The sequence below is a fragment of the Bidens hawaiensis genome, unplaced genomic scaffold (assembly GCF_021521415.1).
Source record: "Bidens hawaiensis isolate Kalapana, Puna unplaced genomic scaffold, B.hawaiensis_p1.1 tig00042822_1, whole genome shotgun sequence".
Classification (NCBI taxonomy): Eukaryota; Viridiplantae; Streptophyta; class Magnoliopsida; order Asterales; family Asteraceae; genus Bidens; species Bidens hawaiensis.
Window position 1 is genome coordinate 31063 of NW_027497580.1, and position 10594 is coordinate 41656.

A 10594-nucleotide genomic window follows, 5' to 3' on the forward strand; every position below is an offset into this window, starting at 1 on the left:
TAAAAATATAAGCCATCCCACTACACATGGATAATCAATTAAGGCACCAAATAAATATTATAAATATCAAACACAAGTCTCTACAAACAAATCTGTCGCATCGGCGTTCGATATTTATCTTATATTCCTAACTTGGTAGTATTTGACGTGTCCAACTTATGCTCTAATAACTTGTATGTAAATATATAGTAAAAATGTTAAAAGATTGATAGATATACAAACACTAAGGAGTGTCTGTTCAAAAACCACTATAATGTTGAGAAACATAAAAACCACATAATACATTTATACCTGTACCTATACCTATTGCTTTGAATGTGATACACAAAACGGTGATGTAACCTTTTTTTCATCTCCCACTACTGGTTATCACTATGTACCATGTACAAGTATGTTATGTGCCTATACAACACACTATAATAAATATAATAATCTAGAACCACTCTGCCATACACTTAGGATACAAACCCGATTCCGTGGCAAAGTTTGAGAGAGACCGTAACTCTTTCTGTACCTTTTGCCTTTCGTAGAAGACGGAGCATGCAAGCGATGTGCATTTAATGCCACTTTCTACAATCCAATCTCCGCCTCCACAGTGCCGACATATCTGGAAAACACAACCACTCATCAAACATGTAAAAGAACTGACATCTGAATAATTGTGATTGTTTACTACCAGGAGTCAAATCAAACCCATGGGTTGATCCTGGTTATGTTTTCTCACAAACAGGTCAAATCAAATTAATTAGCTAGAAGGATAAGTGTATGTTAAATGCCAATAACAATTTTATTCAAACAAATAGATTATTTTCAAACTGTATTTGACACACTGATTATTTACAAAAGATTTTAAAATGTTACAAAAAGTGTTTGGAGCCAGCCTATCATGCCCAATACGGAATCAAGTCTAAAAATAAGCTCGTTTAATAAATGACTATAATAACTTGTATTTACTGTAACAAAATACATATTATATAATAGCAAACTAGCCGAGCCCAAGATGGACTTAAGCTTAAAAAATGCCGGGTGCACTGCGCTCGAGATCTAGATATATAGCTCAAAACCAGCCAGGCTTGAGCTTTAATAAGCTAAATAAACCGAGCTCCAGCTCTGTTAGGCTACACAAGCTCGACTCATTTACACCCCTAGTTAAAAGCACACGTAAACAGCTTCAAACATATAATACTTACAGCAGCAAGGTGTTGAATCTCCTTTTCCATCTTAGATGTCCTTGTGGTTACAGCAACCGCAACAGCACCTTCATTTCTTTCACACTTACCACACAAAGGTGTAACAGACGCCTGCACCTTCTCCCCACACATAATACAATGTTTAGACAGATAATAATAATCAATCCTGGTCCGGTTAGAATTTGAGCCAAAAGCCTGGTTTTTCACAACCGATTCTCTAACAAGACGAGGCATGTCTAAAAACCACTGCCTTATGTCAACTCCAACAAGCCCAAACACCCTCTGCAATGCTGGTATTATCTGTTTGCTAATGTAATACATGTCATTTAGCCTGTAAGGTGAATCAAGTGCCAAAAGTTCCATAGGATTGACCACCATGTCAACTAGACGTGCACCGGGTTCAGCATGAATCACCACGTATGGTATTCGTTCTGCGTACCTCGGTTCGGCTCGCGGGTCAGTTTTTATGGCTTTGGTAGCTACTATTGCTGATGGAGGTAAGGAGGAAACGCGTGAACTGTATGTACCTAACCGGACTTCCTTTGCGAAAATAAAATCTTGAATTGAAACTCGGCCAGATAATATGCGAGACCATTGACGTACCAAGTATGACTTCACCTGTAGCAAATAAATATAGGTTTTACTTTTAGTTTTCTATTCTGCAAATCTTACCTTAAAAATGAGGGGGATTTTGACCTATCTTGTTATGATTGCTTGTTTGAGTTTATGTTACATCTCTGATAGGTCAAAACTCAAAAGTAGTCCAAAGTGCATTCTCAACCATGCATGACAAACTAATATCATACTTGGCAAACAAATTATTTATAACACGTTGAAAATTATATAATACAAAATGTAATAGGTTAACCCTGCATGTTGTGATCCATTTCTCAACTGATCAGATTCAGCCAGAGTAGTATACAAACCGGACAAAAACGAAGGGCATGCTCATTGTGGTCCGTTTAACTTTAACCGAATAAATGATTGACACAAACAATTAAACAAACATGATTTTCTAGTTTGGGTTTGTTTGCTTACCATATGAGTGTGTTCGTATTTGTTCATTTTTATTTGTTAATAGTACATACAAACTTTTCACCAACGAAACGTAACTGAACATAGATGACCAAACATAACCTAGCGAACACCAGTTAAAGTAAACGTGTACATCAATCTGTTGTCAAAACGTAATGGGTGATATTTTATTGCATAAACTTCGACTAAATTGTAATGTGTGAAATTTTACTTTTATAAAATAGACTAAACTGTAATGGGCCTAAAATACTAGATGAACATATAAATGAATGTAAAGAATGAACATGAACCTCACTTGAGGTCATAATCTCAAAGCCTCATGAGAGTACAATATCCATTCAGCTAATAATTAATGATAGATGTATAATGAAATAAAATAATAAAATGTGAAGGTTTACCTTACTAATATCCTGATTTTCAAAATAGTTTCTTAAGGACCTCTCCATCGTCTTGGAAACAGCTGGACATGTATCTCTACGTACGGTCTCAATACCTTTAGCATCAAAGACAGGTTTAACTTGGTCCGGTTTCTCATAACTGTAACCAACATATCTCTTCTTTGTAAGAAGAAAACAGGATTGATACACCTTCTCCATTTTCAGTACAACCTGACTCGGGTTCATCTTGGTTACAGCCAACGCTATTTCATTCCCAATTTCAAACGCTTCACTCACAGATCGTCCCGGCACGAGTACAAACATGCTGCAACACAAGGTACAAGCAATCAACATAGACTGATTTACATTATGGCATGGACACATGGTTGGTTATAGATGGATTAGATAAACGTACCTGTCAGTATCACCGTATATGACTTTAGCCTTCCACTTATTATGTGTGTTTACAAGTGAAATAGCGTTTTCAAGTGTTCTGCGACCACACTGAACGATACTGTCTGCAAGTTCAGCACAAGGCATGCGGCCACTAAAACCAGCAGCCGTATACCCGTACGTCACATTTGCTATTAGCTTCAATGCTAGCTGTCTTGCATTATAAATCTGAAACAAAAAATATTGCATGTGTGTTGACTGTTGAGTGACCAGATAACTTAAAATGTGTTCAACAACTTCTACGGGAGCCTAACCTTAATAAATCCCATGTAAAAGCAAAGGTTCACAATAAAACATTAAAACCAACAATGCTTCCAAAACCGTTTTGCAACCCAACCTGGAAGTAGTTTTGAACCGGTTTCGTAGAAGCTGGTTAAGAGCCGACCCAAACCGTAGGGTTAAAACTAGGTATAACCCTATACATTGAAACTGGTTCCAACCCGGTCAAACCCAACCCAAACTGCTCAAACCTGATCCTTTGACTTTTTCAACCCGGTTCTAACAAAACCGTTTTATCTTTTGTTGACCTAGGCTTGTAAACAAACCGAAGGAATACATTCAGAGCATGTTCGTGTTCGTTTTTTTTAACTTTTAACCGGAAAAATAATCGAACACGAACATTAATCGAACGAAGTTTTCTTCTTTGTGTCATTTGTTAAGAAAATGAACTCGTTCGTGTTCGTTTATGTTTGTTCATTAACAGCGTATACAAACAGTTCACGAACGTAAACGAATGAGCATAGATGAACGAACATAACTGAGCTAAAACCAATTAAAGGTAAATGTGAACAACAACGTGCTAGGACCCCTAAACAGTTACTAAGGAACGTTCACAAACATAAATGAACGAAATGTGTTCATGTCCCTTCGTTTAACTAGATGAACAAAAACTTTTGTTCATGTTTGGTCATTTTTTAAATTAACAAACATAAACAAACCGATTGGGCCCAAAACCTGGTTTGTGCACCTCTATCTAGGAGTACCAAAAGAAGGTTGACTATGGTGAGTTGTGATATCATACCCGATAAAGTACTTTATCTGAAGGAGACAACTTCTTCATTGCCTGCTTAACCATAATCCGGGTTGACAATATTTCATCAAGTAATCTAGGTAGTACACCTTTCCGAATCTGAATGATAATAGGATAAACTCATAAAGCATTATAACACAATTAACTCATTCAACTGAAGATTAAAGGAATCATTACCTTTGAAGGTGCATACATTACACCATTTGGAGTAAGTAGAACTTCATGTTTCAATCTTCTTAGAATATTGGGGTCGGGTGTATATGTTGTAACACCAAGTGTATTTGGCTTCGAAGGTGAAACCTTTCCAAGACATGTACAGAAGCAGAGATTGTAGGCAATAACCATTGATGGATATAATGACTGGAAATCTAAAACAATAACTGGATCTGCATAGAACCCAGATTCTGGCTCCATAACAAGTGGCAAGCATTCCATTGCTGGTTGACAACCAACCTAGTTCACAAACAATTACCTCAGTAACCGCCAAAAACAGAAGACAAAAACCGAAGTAAATGCAGATTAGAGGCATGCATCAGTTGGCTTTCTGCTCAAACCGAACCAAAAACCAAAAACTTGGTAATAGAGTTTTTAAAAACCGTTCGATTTCGTTTTCTTTTTTTTTTATTTGGTTTTCACAATGTGTTCGGTTCGGTTTAAGTCCTACCATTTGGGCTTAAAATTTTTGCGCCGAAAAAAAGACTCCAAAATAATGAACTTGGTTCACAAATTTTGGGCCTATATTTTTTTTGTTCATTAATGATTAACTGATTATTACACATCTGAACCCAAAAAATTTTATCTACACTATTTATTAATTTCTTAAAAGTTACTTAAAATCGGTTTTTGGTTCAATTTGGTTGGATTTGCGGTTGATAGCAAAACCAAACCAAGATACCGGTCTTTTAAATACATAAAATCAAACAGGCAGTTTTTTATTGGGTTAGGTTACACAAGTTATTCCGGTTACGATTCAGTTATTTCAATTTGGTGCACACCCCTAATACATACCACATTTTGATACTGATACATGATGTCAGTTGAGCAAAAACCTGTTGGCTCCCAGGAGAAATTGCAAGATAATTTTGCGTATGCGCCAATCTCACTAACATAGATTCAACACGGTACTGAGAACCTCGTGATAGAACAGAAAAGAAATCAATACCAAACACACGGGCAAGCTCCGATGTCCTGTTTATCTGCATAAACACAAGTACTGCATATGAATATACAATACAAATCAATCACATTCAAACACAATGAAATTATAATCAATACCATATCGAGTTGGTTCATCACTTGAAAGTTCAATTTCCCCCTTTCTAGAATATACTCTATACATCTATATCTTGCTTTCCCCGGACCAGTAGCAAACCACTTTGTCAATGTTCTGAAATTAATAAATGGAATTTTTCGTCTTAAAACAGCTTCCGCAACCGCTTCAGCTGTATAGATATTAAGCTTAACTTCACTGCGAACCAATCGCCAAACGTTAAGAATGATTCTACCCCCAACGTGGACCCCACTTGCATGAGTCCGGCCCCACTCATCCTCAATGATTGCCTCATTCAGCATATCAGTTTGAGAATCAACTGGTTCAAGAAGCACATCACCCGTTGTTACTTTATCTGGAATATCTGAAACTCCTGGATTCAAAATTGGTTGTGATGGTGTTCGGGATATTTTGTTTAGTAATCCAATTCTAAGAAATGCAGCCCGCTCAGCTAAAAAACCTAGTGAACCGCCCTGAATATCCCAGCCCATTAGTATATCTGGATCATGATTACTGATGATTTTCATGAACTCATTGAATAGTTTCTTTTCTTGGTTGCAAACTATAAACGTGCAATCACTTATACCGTCTATATTTCTGTGCAGCAAAATTCCATGTTAGATTTAGAAGTATTTTAACTATAAACAAAGACAAAGAATTGTTTATATCAGCCTTTTTGAACTTTGTTACTAGTATAATATCTGGAATGAGCATCAATTTTCTTCTAAGCAAAGTAAAATCTACAAGCAATGAAAATGGTGCACCTTCTAACAGACGTCATCTCACTGCGCAATATGACATAACTACTGGTTGCTGACTCATCATCTTCCGCAATAACAACTACTATGAAACTGATGGCGTCGAATCGTGTGTCGGGTCTCAAGTCTCCCCTAGATTCTGCTTGTACCTGTCAATAACAGTAGAATTAGTCCACATATCAATCAATTCCTTGATGCAAACAAAGAGCATATGTTCAGTATTCAACATATTAACAGATCCTCAATGCTAAACATAGTCAGCTGTTGTCCTGCACCAATGCTTGCAGGATCCTTAAAGCCTGCCTGACTCAAAGGAGTCAGCTTTTTGCCTTCAGGACCTGATAACTGAGAAACATCTTGTGGAACTGAAGCCAATCCAGGAGAACATGTTTTTGGCCTCATAGCATGCTTTTCCTGCCCTAGTTTTTTTGCGTGATCCAAGTTAGTTTTAATGTCAGACATTGAGCTTGAGTCTACAAGAGGCTCAAGAGAACCTGCAAAAACTAAACGATTACTATGTATATATACTATTTTGTCATTTGAAAACAAAAAAAAGATTTTACCCTTTGGTGGCAAAGATTCTTCCTTTAACGCAATTACATTTTCTCTCAAGACATCTAACATCAAAGAGTCGATATAAGAATAGTTGTGAATCAATCATAAACTTTCATCTAAAATTGGTAGCAGCAGTACCAGTCTCATTGTGAAGAAGCCATTTATTAACCTCGTCTTTTGATGGAGGTAAAATCGCAGGAGTCAACATGTAGAAACAGGAACCATCATCATGGTAGTGTGTGGAAGTATCCATGGATAGTTCCTGATTAGACATGGAGTCGTCTGCTTCAGACTTGGTGTGTTTAACTTCTTGACTTTTCCCATCAACTAGAGGAGCACACTCATGAATGTCTTTATCCTCAACTGCATGATACAGAAAGCAAATTAGGTATCACATGCATTAACACAGTTTACAAATACCATAATTGATAGAGAAAGAGGTATCTACATTGACATATTTCTTCAGCCTTATTTCCGTCTGAACCAGGGGTAAGTGTTGGCGATGATTTAACTGCAGTGGGTCCATCTGTCAAGTTGGTACTGATAGGGCTAGCATTTTGTTGATTGCTTGTTTGTGCAGGGGACAACATGATACTCTCCTTAGATTCCTTGTCTGGGGTAACCTTTACATCATGATTAATTTCAACTTTTGGAGACTCGCCTCGATGAAAACGTTTTCTCCTCATCAAATCCCGAACAGAGCATCCAACGATTGTCCTTCCTGAACCACTTACTGTACCGATATGGTTTTCACTATCATTTGCGTTTTCAGTCGAACATAAAGGCAAAGATCTCCATAATGGGCGTTTACCTTTGTTCTTTTCTATCTTAGGTGTTTTCCTAGTATGATGAATAGGCTTTGTACTATCCACTTGAGGAATTTCTTCCTTTGATGATGATTCAGGAGAATAATAATTACAATCAAGAGCCATCGCAGAAGTTTCACTTTTAGTTTTACATTCTACATCAGGTGAATCTTGGACAGAATCAAGGATGTCTTGACATTCTTGTTGTGATGCACTTATAAATTCCATGTCAGCTTTTTCCAGTATCTCATTAATCGTTGTTGCAGGCATTAACGGACTTAAAATGGTTTCTCGTTTAAGTTCATCATCAGAGTTTATATCTTCTGCAGCTTGAGAAGATGCTAGCCAATTTAGAAGCCTCAAAGCTTCAGAATCTTCTGCACTATAGTGGCCTTGTGATAACATTTGACCAATATTGACCACATCCCTTCCATCACTTGAAGATCTTACAGATTGTGAAAACATTTGACCAGTATTGACTGGAGTACAAGGTAAAGAATCTCCTGCATTACACAATCCCAATAGCTTGTTTTCAAACTCGACTTGATTTGACAAAGCACTCAAAACAGTATGTGGGCTAGGTTTTTCAGGATCAGATGATATGCTTTCCATATGGATTCCAGTCCTCTCAAATTCCTGTTAACAATGATTAAACAAGGTGAAAAGTAGTAACGCATGGTATTGAAAAAGAGCACATTAATAAGATTGGACGAGAGTATGAGACCTCCCAAATTGGTATGAGTGATTGAACCATTCTAACATCAGAAAGGGTTTGTGACAGGGATGAGTACAATTTACATTGCTGGTTAAGAATATCTGTCAACGTTCAAATTAATGTTATCAATCATGAACATGTTCTAGGAAGATAAAACCGAGAGGAATTCAGAACATAACTAACCGTCAATAGCAGCATCTCCCTCAAGTTCACAAACGTTTCGCAATGTTATCATCCGGATCTTGACTCGGGAGGTGCCACATCCAAGAGTCGGGAATGGTGGATGAAAGCCAGATTGGTGGCTCCAGAGAAGCATCACCCCTTGAATCTGCCTGACCAATTCCCACATAACATATTAAGTAAGAATACTATATATTCATACCACAAAGTTAATGATTATCTAATTACCGAGTGAAAATTGACGCATTTACTTGTGAACAGGTCAATTTTGTTTTCTAATGATATTTTGTGTAATCATAATACTAACACATTAATTATTTACAAAAATATGATACAATAAGAGTTGAATAAACAAGTGTTTGTAACGACAATAACCTTAGATTTAGTAGACATAAAGGACATATCCATCTGCTGTTTATGTTGCCCATCATAACTTGACTTCTTCTTGGTAAAAGCATGTGGTACTGGATAGCGAAACTTCATCTTTGACACATGTAAGTGCCCCATTCCTTGCAAATTATAATCAACCTAAAACATTGTGAAAGAAACAAGAAAAGAAGTGATATAATAAGAAAATAACCAGAGTTACCAGACACTACTTGATATGATATAGTGAAATTAGAAGTGCATAAGAAAACCAACACAGATTATTAGCATGCGTGTTTTTTTACCAAGAACTGGAGAAGAAATGGAATATGTGATTCATGGGGCTGCAAACTCTTGTCGAGAACTGAACCATCCTACAAATGGGATGCCATTAGTAAACACTGAAAGTGGTAAAATAATAGTTTTGATAAGAATTCAGATAACATGAAATAATGTTTACCAAAAGAAGTTTTGATGCCCGTGAAACATCCTGTGGGTGGTATCTGTGATCTGTGTGAAGAAGCTAACATCATAACACTTCAATGTAGTATGAATGGTTGGAAATAGGTTTGGTAAGAATAAAAAAAAAAAAAAAGAGGATACAGAAAAATCTTTGCATAGAGTTGGTCGGATGTATGATAGCCATAAAACCTTTTTGCACGGACGAGAGTGCAGCTATGCACATGTTGGCGTTTGGAAGCAGCAGTGCCTTTAAGCTGCGATGCAGAGTGGAGTAGTCAATATATAGGTATGTATAATTGAAGATGCAGATAGATACTCATGGAAAAGTATGTACCTTCTCAAGAGCATGGCATATGAGTTGCACACAAGCAGCAGCAGCATCATCATCACCACCTGGTATATCGGAGCAAGGAACATAGAGATATGGCAAAGCCTGCAGCATATATTACAAGAATAATAATGAAGAATGAATGTTACATACATACATACATACTCTATGAATATGCAAACACGTCTTCTAATGACAGGAACCTCATTCACATCCCCACCTTGAAAGGTGCTGTAGCACAAATCAACGCCTGGGATCGGCGGAGACATGTAGTAATCAATTGATACCACTCGGACGCTGAATGTCATCTTCTTATTACAATCAGAATCATCCATCTTCGCTCTCAATTGCAGCATTCAAATCATAAAACCTAGGGGAGAAACCTAAACCATGTTCCGTACAAGTTCGACCGGTCTGATTTTGGGTTTAACCAGACCCGTTTTCAGTCAAACCAATCAAAACTCGAACCTAGATTAACCGGTTAGGGTCGATTTCAAACCGGTTTTACTTGAATCTAGTTCAACCCGGTTTGCAGGTTGGAATTCAAAAAACAAGTAAACTTCTTATGTATTGACTCTTGAGTAGCATTGAATTTTATAGTTGTATATTTAATGTCTAACCCGGTTTTCATACGTGTAAATGTGTATTAAATGTTCACCGTTTTGAAATTTTGAATGTTGACAATTGAGACCATTTAGCCCTAACAAATGTAGTATAACCCGGCGGTTTGGAAGTACTACAATTTGTGTTTGATGTCGGAGAATATCGAATACGTGCGTTGCAAGTATTGCAACGCGTTCTTCAAAGTCGTCTCCGATTCCACTTTAAAACCCATACAGAGAGGAGTTTCCCGGCGAAAAACAAAAAGGAATCCTCCGGATCCGGATTGAGGACCCGCGGAACCCGTTGCAAGTTAAATAAATTTGACTTTGTCGGTGCGGTTTGGATTTTAAATGAATTGCCAAAGCATAAACATGAATTAAGTTGCATGCTTTAATATTCATCTATATCACTTTATTAAGATTAACAAAAAAGATAACATTGCAAGTTAAAAAGATATTTATGTTCA

The 10594-nt window shown here is 37.0% G+C and overlaps 1 pseudogene across 1 annotated transcript; it reads right to left on the reverse strand.

Annotated features, from left to right (window-relative positions):
• Window positions 1–279: 279 nt before the first annotated feature.
• On the reverse strand, window positions 280–9895 carry LOC143593809 (DNA polymerase zeta catalytic subunit-like; annotated as a pseudogene). The gene is made up of 21 exons (XR_013146199.1): window positions 9691–9895; window positions 9532–9630; window positions 9339–9451; window positions 9196–9238; window positions 9041–9109; window positions 8745–8897; window positions 8373–8521; window positions 8199–8290; window positions 7117–8110; window positions 6807–7031; window positions 6677–6730; window positions 6356–6607; window positions 6120–6264; window positions 5361–5952; window positions 5135–5281; window positions 4263–4538; window positions 4077–4184; window positions 3018–3223; window positions 2624–2927; window positions 1191–1808; window positions 280–607 (listed from the first exon to the last, which is right to left on the reverse strand). The product of XR_013146199.1 is annotated as a DNA polymerase zeta catalytic subunit-like (transcript).
• Between the last annotated feature and the right edge of the window lie 699 nt (window positions 9896–10594).